At 37.9% G+C, this 16,777-nt stretch overlaps 1 protein-coding gene across 1 annotated transcript in view; it reads left to right on the top strand.

Moving 5' to 3' along the window:
- The window catches only part of KHDRBS2 (KH RNA binding domain containing, signal transduction associated 2), a 292,281-nt gene that overhangs the window by 239,971 nt on the left and 35,533 nt on the right, over nucleotides 1-16,777 (top strand). The gene's annotated exons all lie outside the window — the stretch shown is intronic.

Genomic DNA, 16,777 nt, shown 5'->3' with positions numbered 1-16,777 from the left:
TAACTATGTGCAGCTGCTGAATTGAGCTCTCAATGTCTGCCCTATGGTCAGATATGAAGCACCTAGTTCTCACACTAGCACCAAAATGAGATAGTCTTAAACTAGACAACTCCACCAAATTGTGCTTTTGACTTCAAGCAGGCACTGATGAGAAAGACCTCTTTCAAAGAAGAAATAGTGGTGCTTATCAAAATGGAATTCAATTTAAATTTTTTCATATCACTTTTTTTCTTAAATAGACCTAACTGTATTAGCAAATCACCATGTTATTCATTACATTAAACTTCTACACTGAACAACTGCAAATCCCTTGGATCAGACTCTACAGATGGCAAAATGGAAGAATGTTGGTTTTAATTTCTACAAGGAATGTTTTCAGTTATGTCTGCTTTCATTTTCACTTCTGTGCTGACTGCAAATATATTTATCAATCTGCCTCAAGGTCAAAACTAAAATACAGCTTTCTTCAATTGGCAAGATGACTACAATTTAAACACTGAATGATGACTTTTGATCACCAGTGATGCAACCTTTAATGTTTATTTGAATACTAATAATTTGGTATTATTTCAGTGACACTTGCAATAAGTGCTGTAAATGTCCTTCCTATATTTTACAATTCTAAGCCAGGTTCTAGGGTTCCCAGATGTGCAGGGTGATGCTTAGAAGTTGATCGATCACACATTACTGACACATCTCCAAACATTTTATCATGCGAATAAATACTGCTAGCTCCAGTGACTTACTTCCTAATTAATATTAATGCTAAATAGACAAGTCAATATTCACTACACCTTATTGAAATCTATGTTCTTGGTTCACTACTGGTATGTACAGAAATATGGAATTCAGGATGAGAGCTTCATATTTTATATTTTAAGAAGGATACATAGACCTGTCAGTCTGACCTCGGTGCTAGGGAAGGTCATGGAGCAGGTCATCTCGGATGCCATTAAAAGTCATATAATGGACAACCAGATGGTCAGGCCCAGTCAGCATGGGTTTATGAAAGACAGGTTTTGCCTGACAAACCTGATCTCCTTTATGACAGGGTGACCTGCTCATTGGGTGAGGGAAAGGCTGTGGATGTTGTTTACCTTGACTTTAGCAAGGCCTTTGACACCGTTTCCTACAGCATTCTCCTGGTGAAAGTGACTGCTCATGTCTTGGACGGGCACACGCTTTGCTGGGTAAAAAACTGTCTGTATGGCCGGGCCCAAAGAGTTGTGGTGAACGGAGTTAAATCCAGTTGGCGGCCGGTCACAAGTGGTGTCCCCCAGGGCTCGGTTTTGGGGCCACTCCTGTTTAACATCTTTACTGATGATTTGGATGAGGGGATCGAGTGCACCCTCAGTCAGTTTGCAGGTGACACCCAGTTGGGTGGGAGTGTTGATCTGCTCGAGGGCAGGGAGGCTCTGCAGAGAGACCTGGACAGGCTGGAGCCATGGCCTGAGGCCAACTGGAGGAGTTTCCATAAGGCCAAATGCCGGGGGCTGCCCTTGGGCCACAACAACCCCCAGCAGTGCTACAGGCTTGGGGAGGAGTGGCTGGAGAGCTGCCAGTCAGAGAGGGACCTGGGGGTGTTGATTGACAGCTGGCTGAAAAGGAGCCAGCAGTGTGCCCAGGGGGCCAAGAAGGCCAATGGCATCCTGGCTTGTGTCAGCAATAGTGTGGCCAGCAGGGACAGGGAAGGGATCTGACCCCTGTACTCGGCACTGCTGAGGCCGCCCCTCGATTCCTGTGTTCAGTTTTGGGCCCCTCACTCCAAAAAGGACATTGAATGACTCAAGCGTGTCCAGAGAAGGGCTACAAAGCTGGTCAAGGGTCTAGAACACATGTCTTGTGAGGAGCGGCTGAAGGAACTGGGATTGTTTATTCTGGAGAAGAGGAGGCTGAGGGGAGACCTCATCACCCTCTACAACTACCTGAAAGGAAGCTGCAGAGAGCTGGGGATGAGCCTCTTTAGCCTAGTAGAAAGCGACAGGACAAGAGGTAACGGCCTCAAGTTGCGCCAGAGAAAGTTCAGACTAGATATTAGGAAGCATTTCTCTACAGAATGGATTGTTAGGCGTTGGAATGGGCTGCCCAGGGAGGTGGTGGAGTCCCCATCCCTGGAGATGTTCAAGAGTAGGGTCTATTTAGAGCTTAAGGATATGCTGTAGGTGGGAACTGTGCTAGGCAACGAAGCTGGTGCAGGGTCTGGAGCACAGGTCGTACGAGAAGCAGCTGAGGGAACTGTGGTTGTTTAGTCTGGAGAAAAGGAGGCTGAGGGGAGACCTCATCGCCCTCTACAGCTCCCTGAAAGGAGGTTGCAGAGAGGTGGTGGAGTCCCCATCCCTGGAGATGTTTAAGTGTCAGGTCAACATAGTGCTGAGGGATATGGTGTAGTTGGGAACGGTCAGTGTTAGGTTAAGGGTTAGGTTAAGGGTTGTACTAGGTTAAGGGTTGTACTTTAAGGTCTTTTCCAACCTAGACGGTTCTGTGATTCTATGAGAAATCAGCATCAGAGTTAAGTCAGCTTCTTTGGTCCTTAGATGCATTAACAGAGTGAGATTCTAATGGAGATTGCTTTTTTAAGACAATGAAGTTCCAGCTATTTTTTTGCTGATCTAGTCCAGCCACTTGCAAGTAGAGTCCTTGGACTCAGCATGATCAGACTGTCATATTTTCATGAGCCTGAGTTGGATATTTCTTATTATAAAATTGGAATACAGAGATTTACTAGTCACAAAAAGAGTCAACTTTCTTTCAATACATATGACCTGAAGTGAGTAATTTGTTGCAGTCAGCAAGTATATTTTAATTTTTTTTTTTTTCCTTCAGTGTTTTGGTATCTTCAGCGTTTAGAATCAAGTTTTGCGAACTTATGCAACAGACAGTTTATTTAAAAAAAAAAAAAAAAAGATAATTAAAGTACATTTTTAAATTATTTTAAGTAACATTTTGGTGTTATGTTATCATGTATATAATTTTACACTAGACTAATTACTAGTCTTGGGTAGAAAAAAAAAAAAAAAAAAACACAAAACCCTTTATCCCATGGATTTTCTGTTTCAAAACCCAACTAAATACCGTAATGAATCACTGTATAATGTGCTGACACCACCTTTGTGAATCACAGAGAGGTTTTTTTACATGGATTCCTGAGTCATTGACTATTACAATCATAATAAAATTGGCATCTTTATTTTCTCCAGCGCATTAACAGAACAAGGACATGTCAACGAGGAGATAATACTGCCATTGAAGAATATTGTTCTCCAGCTGAAAAGTTAGTGATGAAACATTACCATCATGAACAATCTCTTTTTAGAAAATTTTGAGACTTTAAAGAACAATGACAGAATCTTCAATCTCTCATTAGAGATTGTAAAATGAGAATAACCTTCTGCTCATTTTTTAAATATTCCAGGCAGAGTCTAAGAGTAAGTTGGCCTCTTCTCTGAACTGTTAGTGAAAAAATTTATCCATATGCTCCTCCCTTTCTACTTGAATAAATGCCAACTTTTCCTCTTTGACTTTCTTATGTAGGTATGAACACAGCATCCTTCAGAAATTCCAAAACTGGCATAGTGGCTTTCTGAACTTGCTGCCTAAGACCTGTTACAAATTTCAAATAATTCAATTTAAAAATTCCTTTTAGCATTCTTGTCCTTTAAAACAAAGAAGACCTGAGACACAAGTAGATTTTTATCTTATCCAGGACAAGGTATTATCAGGACATAAATAAAATAAAGGTGTGTAAAGTGCTGAAACAATGTTTAAAAAGAGATTATAATTTACAAGTTACATCTTTTCTTTCCATTGCCCTATTTTCTTTTCCTGAGGTAGAATTAAGATACATTGCAATCTGTATTAGATATCATTAAAATGTCTATGTATAAAAATAAAAAATAAATTTAAAAAAAAAAAAAAAAAAGGAAACAAAACACCCTGGAAATTGCCTTCATAAAAAGAAACAAAGGTTGAAGCTAAATGTCTTTTTATGGCATACAGGGAAATATAATAACTGAGAATACAACCTGAGTGGCAGGTCATGATGGAAGGCTTCATTTAATAAAAATCTTCGTTTTTTTCTAGAAAAATGGAGAGACAAGAGAGTTGTTTTGTGTAGAAATTGCTTTCTTTTCTGCTCACATGTGTTTATTTGTATGTGTTGCAGGGCAGGGATGGGATTATACATAGTTGTCCCTAGAAGGTTAATGCAGACTTATTGGGCATGCAAGTTTCAAAATTTAAACTATTGAAGATTTAAAATCACACAGAATTATTTTCAGTGCCAAATATGGAGCTAAAAGGGTTCTGTGCTCAGTGAGAACTTCTAAGGAATGACAGCAAAATTTATTCATTAAAAAAAAAAGCAGCAACAACCCAAGATTTCAACTGCATTAGTCAGATGTTCTCTGCAATCCATATTGTGCTTCTACTTCCATGGCCAGAGAATTATTTCTTCAAACATTTTTTTTCTTTTGGAAAGTAGTCAGCCGTCTCATTTGACACTGTTTATGTAATATAGTTGTTACAAAGAGGAACTAGAAAGTACTTCTCACCGGAGACTTAAGTTGTAGTGAACATAACTTTCTGCCTTCCATCTTTTTAGTGAGCCTCAAAACTATATATGCTCATACAAGACAACTGAATGAAAGGGATGCAAATATTACTGTTATCCAAGAGCAAGATAGGTGCCCGTGTGTGTATATATGTAGATATATGAATTTATATGTATATATTCCTTAATGTATTAATATATGGAGTAGAATAGAAGACCCTGTTTCTTACAAAAACTTTGATTTCCACGGTGCAAAGCATTTTTATAACTGCATCAGATGTTATGATTGCAGTGGTTAGCTAGAAACCTTGCTCTTGGTTTATAGAAACTCACCAAAATCTAGAAAGTCAACTTTTCCAAAACATTGGTTAGTGTAAAGCAGAACAATGAAATATGTATGTTTATGATTTCTATGAATCAGTGCATGTTAAAATGTTCCTATATTCAACATCTTGTTAATTTTTCATTAGTAAATACACTAAAATAAGTAGTTAAATTGAGTATATCAGTAAAAATTAAATTGCAAAGCTAACGAGATGGTCTACAAGAAACGTTGAAATTCTCCAGGTCCATTTGCAATTACAGTGGTGGACACCATTGGTAGATTGCACAGTGTCTGAAGCAGTCATGGCCCAGGATGGTCTGTACAGCTTTGGGAATCCAGCCCTAGGCACGCTTGAGAAGATTGTTGAACTCTGCTTTTGATGTCTCCATTGCAGTTTTTAGAGTAGACGATGTATTATTAGATATGAACTACTGCTCCTATATGGTAAATTAAAATCAGTACTAATATTAACTGAGCTGATGGGAAGTCTATCAATATTTTTAATAATTTTTTGTTCTTCATTTGTTGACAGGCTGTGTCAGAAAAGATCAGAATTGCTATTCTGAGACAAATAGTCTCACAATGAACAGGGCTGTTGGCCTTTTTTACCTTTTCTTATGCTTTTTCTTTTTATTTCTTGGTGAGCATTAGAATAATTAGCAGAGAATTTTAGAATTAGAAGAATTTTACCTGATTCTGTATCTTTAATGCACTTAACTAACTCAGTTAATATATTAAATATACACTTCATTTTCTGAATTTTCAACCATGAATGATAGCCAGCAGGTTAAGACTAAGCTAGACAAAAGCAATTACGGCTGAATGGTGGAAAGAGTGTAGCATTCAGTAAGGGAAACTGTTCTTCCTATTCCTCCTTCCTTCTTATGTCTTGCTACAATCTGGCATCATAATGCACCCTGTTTGCAGGATGTCAGGCTGTACCAGAGTCTAGGAATATACTATACGTACTAACAGGGTTTTCATTCTCTATTTAATACAGATTTTGTTACTGTGATCCATATCTGCATTACTGGACTAAGCTGAGTATCTTGAAATGAAAAGCATATCCTGAGGCCCGTACAGACTTCCTGCAACTTTCTAGGTGGAGTTTAATGCAATAAAATTCCATCAGACTTTTAAAGATTTAATTCAGGCAGATCATCTATCACCACCTGAGAGCCACTTGTGTTAGATGGCTTTCACTTTATGGGGCGAGTCACAGTATTTAACATGAAGATTTGGGGGTTCTGGCTTGTTGGCTCTCTGATGATCAGTATATCTTTGTCTATGTTGCATTTGACTTTGAATCTTCATATTTGAATTATTTTAAAATGAAAATGGAAGAATATAACACAGACATTGGAGAATACTGACAATACTGGTACAGTGAGATATATTTAGTTGTATGGGATAAATTTAGCGGAGGTGTCTGACACAAGGATTATTAGGCTGTCAGGCAGTCTCCCAAGAGAAATGGTGGAATCCCTACTACTGGCAATATTTAGAATTTGATTAGAGAAAACACTAGAAAATGTGCTGAAAGGAGCAATCATATTTGACAGGAGCTCCTAATAGATGAACTGTTCTTTTCCATCCCTAATTTCTCTAATTGCATGCTCAAATTTGAGGGAATAACAACTTAAATACTACCTCTAAGTATTTCAATATGTATCAACCACTTTTCACTGTTTTGCTCATTATTATATTCACAAATGAATAGTCCCATTACATTCTACATGTTTGCTTTTAATTATACCTGGCCTTTCTGGATTAATTCCTATACAAGATTGTGCTAGTTAAGTTCATTCTTCTTACACATCTTGAAAAAAACAAGAAGAAAATTCTGCATTACCTTTCCTCCTTGCATTTTATATATCATGCTAAGCCATATTTCCTAGTCTGACAATATCTGTTAGAAAATTAAACATTACAGTTAAGAAGATGCTGTGAGTAGGCACTTTATTTTTTATTCCTTTACAGTTCCAAGAAGACTTTCCAGGAACATTTTTGTTCAGACGTGATTAGCAGCAGTGCAAACTGCTGCATTCACTGTAAGCAACACTTGTATAATAAGTTTGATCATTGTCATAAGCAGAAAAAAAGACTTTATCTTTTCTGCAACTGATACCATCTTAACATTTAGTTTCCCTAATACTAGATTAATTTTCATAACTTTTAAAATTTACCTATATTTTTTACAGTAAGTTTCATTATGTCAACCTTCAAAATTTAAGACTGAAGGAAAAAAAAAAAATGATCAATTCAAATATATAAATTGATGAGATGCACCATTCATGTTGCAACTTAAAAAATTAAGCCAAAGCTATCACGGAACTGGTGAAATACTAACCATAAAACAATGCCAAATAAGGATTACCATTATTATGTCTTCTAAATACTGATGTATGGTCTTTTGTAAGGTAAGAAAAATAAATGTAAGATAAAATGTTTACGTAAAGAATCAAACATAATGCAAAATGCATAAATTATATAAAGAAAATAATTTAAAATTCATTGTCCAAATGAATTGTTCAGAAATATATGTCTATAAAATTAGATTCTAGGAAATGTGTGATTCACTATCTTTGTAACAATCTAGGACAACAGGAATTTGATTCAGCAAGAGAGATAATTTATGTAAAAGGTGTGAGGTGTCTGGCAAAGATTAGGATATAAAGATTCCAACATTAAGAATTCCTAAACTCTTATACAGACCTGCTTCAGGCCTAATAAATAAATACATCTTTATTTGACCTGTGTTTTGAGCACTTTAAACAATTTTGTCTCTAATTCCACTCTGAAGTTTTGTTATTGTCATGTATTACTAATTCATGGTATACTTAATGATTAAATATATTTAAGTAGAGAATTAAAATGTATTAAAAACAATGGGATTGCACATAAAATTAACCTATGCATTTTCTTTTCTTGACATAGAAAATGCAAGCCTATTTTTGTGAAGCTTTTTCTTTTAGTGATGCAGTAAAATTTGACAGATCTCTTAGCTGTTAATCATGATGACTCCTACAAGTCTTTTCCTGAGGGAATTCTGTAAATTCAGAGACATGAGCAGTTTATAGAATTTGAGGATGTATCTACTAGAGCACATTATCTTGCATTTTGCCAAGTTGTATTTAATCTCCCTATTTTCAGCATTAATAATATATCAGAGTAAAATTTGATTTAAAATTAAATGCAATTCAGTGTCCTGTAAAGCACCTATCAAAACATCTCTGCTCTTTGCTAGTACCTCAGCATTTGCTTGCACATTTACAAGCTCCAAGATGTACAATCCTGTGGTCTAGTTTTCAAGGGATTGAAAATAAAAAGGGCAATTCCTTGGAATTCCCAACCATCCAAGACCTGCAAATTTCATTTCCTGGATTATTATAAACTTATTTAAGTTGACATGGTTTACTTTTAAGGCATTGTGTTTAGCAAGCCAAACCAATGTGAAATGCTTTAAACTATCAATAAGTTGATAAACTCAGACAGAAGAGTTGTCAGTCTTCAGTAGGTACTTGTAATGATTTCTGTATCTGTGATACCAGAAACCTTACTGCTCCATGGACAGATTTTATGTCACCTCCATCTATTGATTATACAGCTGGGGGGACATCAGGATGCACAAGAAGTTAACCATCTGTTTTGCTTGAAATTTTGGAAAGAAAAATACTAGATATGATAAAGAGATTAAAACCAGTAGTGGGTGTATTACAGCCCATTGTCCCTTAACAGTTGAAGGCTGCTTTCTACTCTATTCATTTCAGTTCACAGGAAAAATAAATCTTTCATTTAAATGCCATTTCTGTGATATATTGTCACCAGTGCAACTTGCTACTGTAATATATTATCACTCAAGTACTATGTAAAGCAGTACAAGTCATCAGTAATGTCCTGGTTTCAGCTGGGATGGTGTTCATTTTCTTTCTAGTAGCTGGTATAGTGCTGTGTTTTGGATTTTGTATGAGAATAATGTTGATAACACACTGATGTTTTAGTTGTTGATGAGCAGTGCTTACGCTAAGTCAAGGACTTTTCAGCTTCTCATGCTGCTCTGCCAGAGAGGAGGAGGGGAGGGACAGAGGAAAAGAAGATGGGAGAGGGGACACAGGCAGGACAGCTGGGCCAAACTGGCCAAAGGGATATTCCATACCGTATGACGTGATGCTCAGCATATAAACTGAGGAGAAAGCTGGCCAGGGAGATATTGCTTAGGAACAGGCTGGGAATTGGTTGGTTGGTTGGTTGGTTGGTTGGTTGGTTGGTTGGTTGGTTGGTTGTGAGCAATTGTTTTTCATTTGCATTACTTGTTTTTCTTGGGTTTTGTTATTTTCCTTTTTGTTAGATTTTTTTTTTTTTAATTTCAAAAGTTTTCTTATTTTAACTCTGCCGATTGTCTCCCCCATCCAACTGGTGGCGGATGAGTGAGAGGCTGTGTGGTGCTTAGTTGCTGGCTGGAGTTAAATCATGACAAGTAAAAGTAACAATTAAAAAAACATTTCTTCAGGGATCTCAGAATCATAGGCAAGTTAAAAAATGCAACTTATTGCAGATACACAAGATATCTTGGAATATTTTACTAAAATAATATTGGAAGAAAGAGATGTTTCTGTGAGACGTTCTTGTGCAATGGGAACTGAGTAAAGGAGTGACACTGAGGTTAGGATGCTATTCCATAAGGAGAGGCAATATGAGAAAAAAAACACAGAAGTTAAATAAGGGAGGAAATGGTTTCAGTACTGATGGTTAGGGGACAGGGAAAGTACAACAAATGGATGTAAGCAGCAGCTGATTATACAGAGCTTTGACACGTATATTAGAAGTTTTAATGTGACTTCATGAGCATAGGAGAGCTAACAGAAGGATTTGAAGAAATAAAGATGTTAGTCAGATGAATGTTGTACTATAATAATTGTGGCAGCAAATTATGCTGTAGGCTACAGACTTGCAAATATGGAAAGAATAAGAAAAGTCCAATTTCTATTAGATTTTCTTTTACATTTTCATTCCATTCTGATTATCTTCTTCAGTACACCAAAATGTATTTTAAATGTTATTCATTCATTTTGCATTTAGTTGAAAAACTACAGAAAAAAATAGGGAAATAAAATGAAGAAACCTACATTTAGGAGAGTACATATCAATTTCTTGAAGGATCTGAGTTTCTGTTTTATTGTGACTGCTTTGCCACTGCACAGCTTATTTGCTTCAGTGGTCCCTGCCCTATCTTTATATTGCATACAATCAATTTTAGGACTTCTGGGTAGTAAACTTGTTTAGTTTGACTCATCCTTATTACCTTAATGGTTCAACATGAGGTTTATTTAAAGCACTAAAATATGAGGACATGAATACCTCATTTATGTTCTCTGCTTCAAATTTGCGAAATCTCTGTGACTGATTATACTGAAATTTCAATTATAATTCCATGAGTATGTGAAAGATGTTCACTTCTATATTTTTTGCCATTCAGTTATAAAGGTGTTTCCTATTGCTGGTATGTGAAGAATAAGACTGATTTCATTAAGTGGTCAAATGTGTTGACATTACTTCATTGCCTCTAGCAAGCACATCTACTCTGGGTTGTCTCAGAATCACAGAATCGTCTGGGTTGGAAAAGACCTTGAATCCCAACCATTAACATAACACTGACAATTCCCAACTACACCACATCCCTCAGTGCTATGTTGACCCGACTCTTAAACACCTCCAGGGATGGGGATTCCACCACCTCCCTGGGCAGCCCATTCCAACACCTAACAACCTGTTCTGTAAAGAAATGCTTCCTAATATCCAGTCTAAACCTTCCCTGGTGCAACTTGAGGCCATTACCTCTTGTCCTATCGCTTATTACTTGATTAGAGACTCACCCCAGCTCTCTGCACCCTCCTTTCAGGTAGCTGTAGAGGGCGATGAGGTCTCCCCTCAGCCTCCTCTTCTCCAGACTAAACACCCCCAGTTCCCTCAGCCGCTCCTCGTATGACCTGTGCTCCAGACCCTGCACCAGCTTCGTTGCCCTTCTCTGGACACGCTCGAGTCATTCAATGTCCTTTTTGGAGTGAGGGGCCCAAAACTGAACACAGGAATCGAGGGGCGGCCTCAGCAGTGCCGAGTACAGGGGTCAGATCCCTTCCCTGTCCCTGCTGGCCACGCTATGGCTGACACAAGCCAGGATGCCATTGGCCTTCTTGGCCCCCTGGGCACACTGCTGGCTCCTGTTCAGCCGGCTGTCAATCAACCCCCCCAGGTCCCTCTCTGACTGGCAGCTCTCCAGCCACTCCTCCCCAAGCCTGTAGCGCTGCTGGGGGTTGTTGTGGCCCAAGGGCAGCCCCCGGCATTTGGCCTTATGGAAACTCCTCCAGTTGGCCTCAGCCCATGGCTCCAGCCTGTCCAGGTCTCTCTGCAGAGCCTCCCTGCCCTCGAGCAGATCAACACTCCCACCCAACTTGGTGTCACCTGCAAACTGACTGAGGGTGCACTCGATCCCCTCGATCTATGGTCTCAGCTCTGTGGACTCTAGTTCATGTATTGCATTTATGAAGTCCATTACCTAGAGCTCTGATTTTTCAACTGATTAGTATTTCCATTTTAATTCCAGCATTCTTTTTATTAATATTGCTATTTATCATTTTGGTGGATATAATGTCAGTTGTCTTTGAATTTGTCTTCAAAACACTTGGTAGGTCTCACTAGTGCAGAGGATATAGATCATCCTTATCAAACTGATAATATGTAGTTTCTCTTTCTTCTGACCCTGAAGTTATAGCTGAAGATCCCATGGCCAGCTATGATAGCAGACATACATATTTATAGGATGATTTATTCAGAATTTCAGTTTCTATACATAAAATGCAATTCTGCGAATCCTTGCTCAGCAGCACGCTAACTTTCCAGGTACTTCAGTGAGATTCATTTGCTCTAAGTGCAGGTTTTCAACATTGAATAGTCCAAATCTAAAGCCATTACAGTTTTTACCCCTCTTTGTAGTCAGTAGAGAGAAGTTGTCATTTGTCTAAATTACATAAGATTAATATATTGATATGTGTTTTTCTACATCTACTCCGAGCTGCCCCCATCTTAGAATGACTTCGGGACTAATCACCACACTCATAAGGATGACTGTGAGGGAAGGCAAGTACTCCCCCTTACAGCACTCTAGAGAGGCTCAGCCAGCTCAGCGCCACAAATTGTTGTGAACACACAATGTTGGCACTATCTGCTGCTTTTTTAAATGGAACAAGCTAAGAAGGAGGTGACAGTATACAGGTCCAAGTATAATAGCTGTGATCTCTTTTAACTTTGGTTAAAATTGCCATTTCTTTGTGACATAATTTAATTACCTTAAATGCTCCTTGCAGGAAAAAAATTAAGATTTGTGAAGCCACACAGGCTATATGACTAGCCAAGGGCATGAGTCATACATCTGTAAGGAGAACACTTACCAGGTGTATTTCTCCATTTCCTCTCTAGTGTTTCATATACAGTAAAAGGATCTGGATTTAAGATTTCCCATAGTTGCTAGCATTTCCTGAGTTCTTGGTGTGTAGTCAGTTGCATGCTAGGCTGTTTAACCTGAGATCTCTGATGAGAGTGCCACCTGTTTGAGATGCTATTCGTACATGCCCACCCATCCCCATGGATCATTTACAGCATTCTGATTGAATTCTGGGTCTCAGGTTCCTTCAAGATTAAGTTTAACAGCACTGATTTTTTACAAGCTCAGCCTTCTCTGAGCAATAAATTCCTTCAAACAATTAACTAACTTACATACCTAAAGATTAGTTATCTAATTCTAACTCATCTGTCCCAGGCTCCCTTTATAGTCATTGGAAAGAAAGTTCTCATTTAGAGAGCAATTCAACTTGTCCTCCAACAGGTATCAGAAGTATGTGGGATGAATTACCCTATCAAAATGTTTTATTTCTACCCTGTGATTCTTATGGGAATCTGCCATTAGGTTAGTGGTAGACAACTGACTTCTAGCCTTCTAAGCTAAGGTGATATGGACATGTGAGAAAATATGAATGTGACCAAATCACAACAGAAAAGAGAGTGAGACAGCATTTGTAGATTTACAGAAGCAAGGAGAAGAAAATAGTGGAAACCATGCAAAGGCCCCTTTTACTAAGAAACAACTGGTTTTACTTAGAGTTACAATTAGAGGTGGATTTTTATACCCTCCCATTCTCTGAGGTACAGTACTAATTTTCATGTACTGCTGGATGCAGCTAAGCAGAAGGGCTACCCTTGGTTCTTCAGCTGCAGCCATTTTTCTTGTTCACATATTTGCCAAGTAAAGTACAGAGTTGCATAACTCACTTTGACTTACTGTTGTTTGTGGTTTGCTTTTTTTAAAAAAAAAGTCTAGTTATTTTGTGTTTTGCTACTTAAGAAGAGTTGGGCTATCTTCTATGAAAAACGGAATAGTTTTGACTTCCTTACAATATACTTTATCATGTAACAGGACATATGTAAAATATTATGAGTAGGGCAGTTTTTATTAGAATTATTTTCCTTCTTGGTTTTCTAGAGCTGAAACCTACCATTTTTCAGAGCATGCTGTGAAAACCCTACTTTCTAAGGCTAAGAGGTGATTTAAACTTGGTGCATTTGGCTGTTATTGTTTGAAATAGGACTTTAACATTAAGTAGGAAATTCATGTTTAAAGAGATCAGACTGCATTAGATTATGATACCCTTCTTACTGATGATAGTTATTATTTTGTTTGTATTTCTAATATTTGTTTAAGCATCTGAAACTTGGACAGGATTTGAGTAAATCTAAATAAATCAAATAACTCTTTCTCAATGATATCTTGGGTGTTGAATCAAATGGATACTTAATTTTTTCTTAAGTAATAGAATATAAGCCTTTTTTTCCAAATATATCCCTTTTTTCTTCTGCACTCCTTTTTCCCCTGACTATAATTTTCTTTATTAGTGGTAGAGTAGCGCATATTTGCTCCTGAAGTGAGTGTTCCCAGTGCTAATTTCATGTGTTATTCTAAAAGTGTTTCCTCTGTTCATGTTATGGGGAAAGACTGGTCAGTACTTGAATATAAACTTTTAATACAGTAATATGATATATATAATGAATAAAATAATATTAAAACATAAATATAAAAATAAATAGAAAGTAAAATAAAATTTATAAATAATTACATATCATGAATATTATCCTTAAATATAAGCTTTTTTTCTGAATGGTGGTGGCAGCTACCATGAGCAAAAGGACACAGGAAAAGAGTTTTCCCAGGCAACCAACCCCAGTCCCTTGGATAGCCTTGAGAATCAAACCCCATCAGTAACTTTTTGGAGTTCAAAGGAACCTGTTTCCCTTGGGCCCTGTTTATCTGCTCCCTCACTAACCTCTTCAAAGAACTCTGAAGATTTAGGGCAACGCTTTCTTCCACTTCACTGAAACTGGGTGATTTGACCCTATCAACATTTCATACAAGTTTTCTAATGTTCTGATGAATGTGGAGATGGATTCTGCAGTGGCAGAGATTGATCAGATCAGGCCCAAAGTCACTTTTCTGTGATAGATCTCCTTGAAAAGCACACACATCAATTAAAAGGCATTACATGCAGAATGGAATTCTAAGTGTTATACATATATATGTTAAGATTTCTGGTGAAATAAATAAAATTGTAGAAATTATAGAAGAAAAAATGTCATATTCAAAACACTGACAGCATGGGTAACCAATCCTTTTTCCTTCAATGAGTTGAGGATACAACACTAGGAACTTGGATTCTCTAAGAGGACAGCTCTGTTCCTATCAGCATACATATACAGAATGTTTATCAGTTTAATATGGTTGGTTGGTTGGTTGGTTTTTAATACAGAGACAATAGACCTAGAGAGTGCATGAAAGTGTCTGACTACTGCCAAGTAAAAGATTGCACTGCATTTGGAGAGGGTGTCCTGGGTTCTGGTGTCTGGATTTATACAGAACTGTTCGTGGGGGTACTGTCTTCATCACACACATAGCACAGAATATGTGAATTTGAATGTCCTCACACTCATAGCTTCTGGGTCTTAACAGGGTCTACATGGCAGCTGGGCGTTTCATCTCTCAAAATGTGCATGCAGGAAATACTTTCAAACATTAAAGTTTTAGGTGATGGGGAGCTGAAGGCTGAAGAGAAGAAAGACGCACAGTGAGTTTGAGGCACTTCAAGGATATGAAAGAAGCTATTTTAGATCTCAATTCTAGATGCCTAAAGGCTTCTTTGGGACAAGGGTGTCTGTGTACAATACACCATATTAAATTTTGGAAAAATGCTAGTATGTACCTTAGATAAATAGTTCACCTGTAGGATTAGAAGATAGTTCTCATACAGATTGACACAAATAAGAGAACAATATCCAAAAATACATTTTCTTTATTAAAAATACATTGTGATTTTTAATCTGTCTCTGTTTTCCAACCATTCCGCTTGAATCATTTGCACCGTATTGACCTGTTCTGAGCCTTTAGGGAAGCTGTTAAAATCTATAACATGAAACCACAGAAATGTCAAATGGGAACAAGTATTCTCTGCCCTGATGGTGCTGAATGTTGATCCACCTCAGGCATCAAGAAACTAAGAGAGCTAATTTGTAATTGTTGCTTTTCCTGTTCTCTTATATGGTGGGTAAGCATGCTGAAATGTCTTTCCTCCAGCTATTCAGCTTTATATAGGAACTTGGATCACTCTCATCTTCACAGTAGCAGGGTCCTGCCCAGTAGCATACTAACTGATGTGACTATCATTTGTCTCCTGTGGTTCATTGTTTCTCTCATCCTGTCCCCAGAAGCAAGATTGTGTATTTAGCTATAGAATGTTAAATATATCATTGTAGTCTGCAGGGATATGTATTTAACTGTACTTTTTCCTATGAGTTTGTACTAATGAAGGCAAGTCAAACTGGTGCACTTCCACCTGAAATGGAAGATGTCAAGGTGTGTGTAGTCTTCAGATTCTGGGGGAGGCCATCTGCAGTCTCAAAACAGGAGCATCCCTCCTGCCCAGAAAAGCTTTCCCTTACTGCAAGCTGACACGGGTGCCTGAGAAGTGGAGTCACCATCCAAAGTTCTGTCCTTCCTTCAGGCCATGCAGCACCCCAGGGGTGAGGTTTCCCACCTGGAATCCACGCTCACCCTCACTGCTGGGTAGGAGACCAAAAGGACAGGCAAATTTAATATGCTTAACCGAAGGAGACATAACTGAATGTTTCCTCCTTTGAATGTTTTCCTTAAATCATTGAGGACCAGTGAAGTCCAGTTCAATACCATTATGGAGTTTAATAAGCAGAAATAATGAAGTACCAAACTTAACACTCTACTTTGTGTGGTTATGATGGTGTAGCAGAGTGATTGTTTATGGGACTGCTGTTATTTTGGAACTGCCTCATGCTGTCCCATCTACCCCAATCTAACTAAACTTTGCATAGCTTGTGGAGGGATGCCCTCTGCTGTAATTAATATTGAGTCAAAGATTTTTAAGGTCCCTATTTCCTCTAGCACTTCCCATAACGGACAAACTTTCTTGTGACTATGAAATGTTCAGTTTATGTTTAACTAAAAATATTGGCTCCCAAAATTTATAGAGAAAAAAAAAAAGTTTCCGTACAGCATTTCTTGCTTACTCTGTTATCCTGTCATTTGAAAAGAACATATCAAAAGTTATCTCCTGGATAATCTATTTATTTATTTATTGTCTGGTTCCTGAACACTCTTTGGTTCAGAGGCAACTACAGTGGATCATAATTGCCCATGGCTCCCTCAGTGGACGATTCAGTCATTAGATGAGTTGAACCACCTTCTGAAGTTACATGTGTCTCTCTAGCTTAGGCAGACTGAGCATTTGTCTGAGCCCTTCAGTTAAGAGTTAGAACCCTCAAGTGAGATGGGA

Source organism: Athene cunicularia, assembly GCF_003259725.1.
Source record: "Athene cunicularia isolate RWA chromosome 3 unlocalized genomic scaffold, athCun1 chr3_part1, whole genome shotgun sequence".
Lineage (NCBI taxonomy): Eukaryota > Metazoa > Chordata > Aves > Strigiformes > Strigidae > Athene > Athene cunicularia.
Note: the sequence above shows the minus strand (reverse complement) of the source record. Positions and strands in the feature narration are given on the sequence as shown.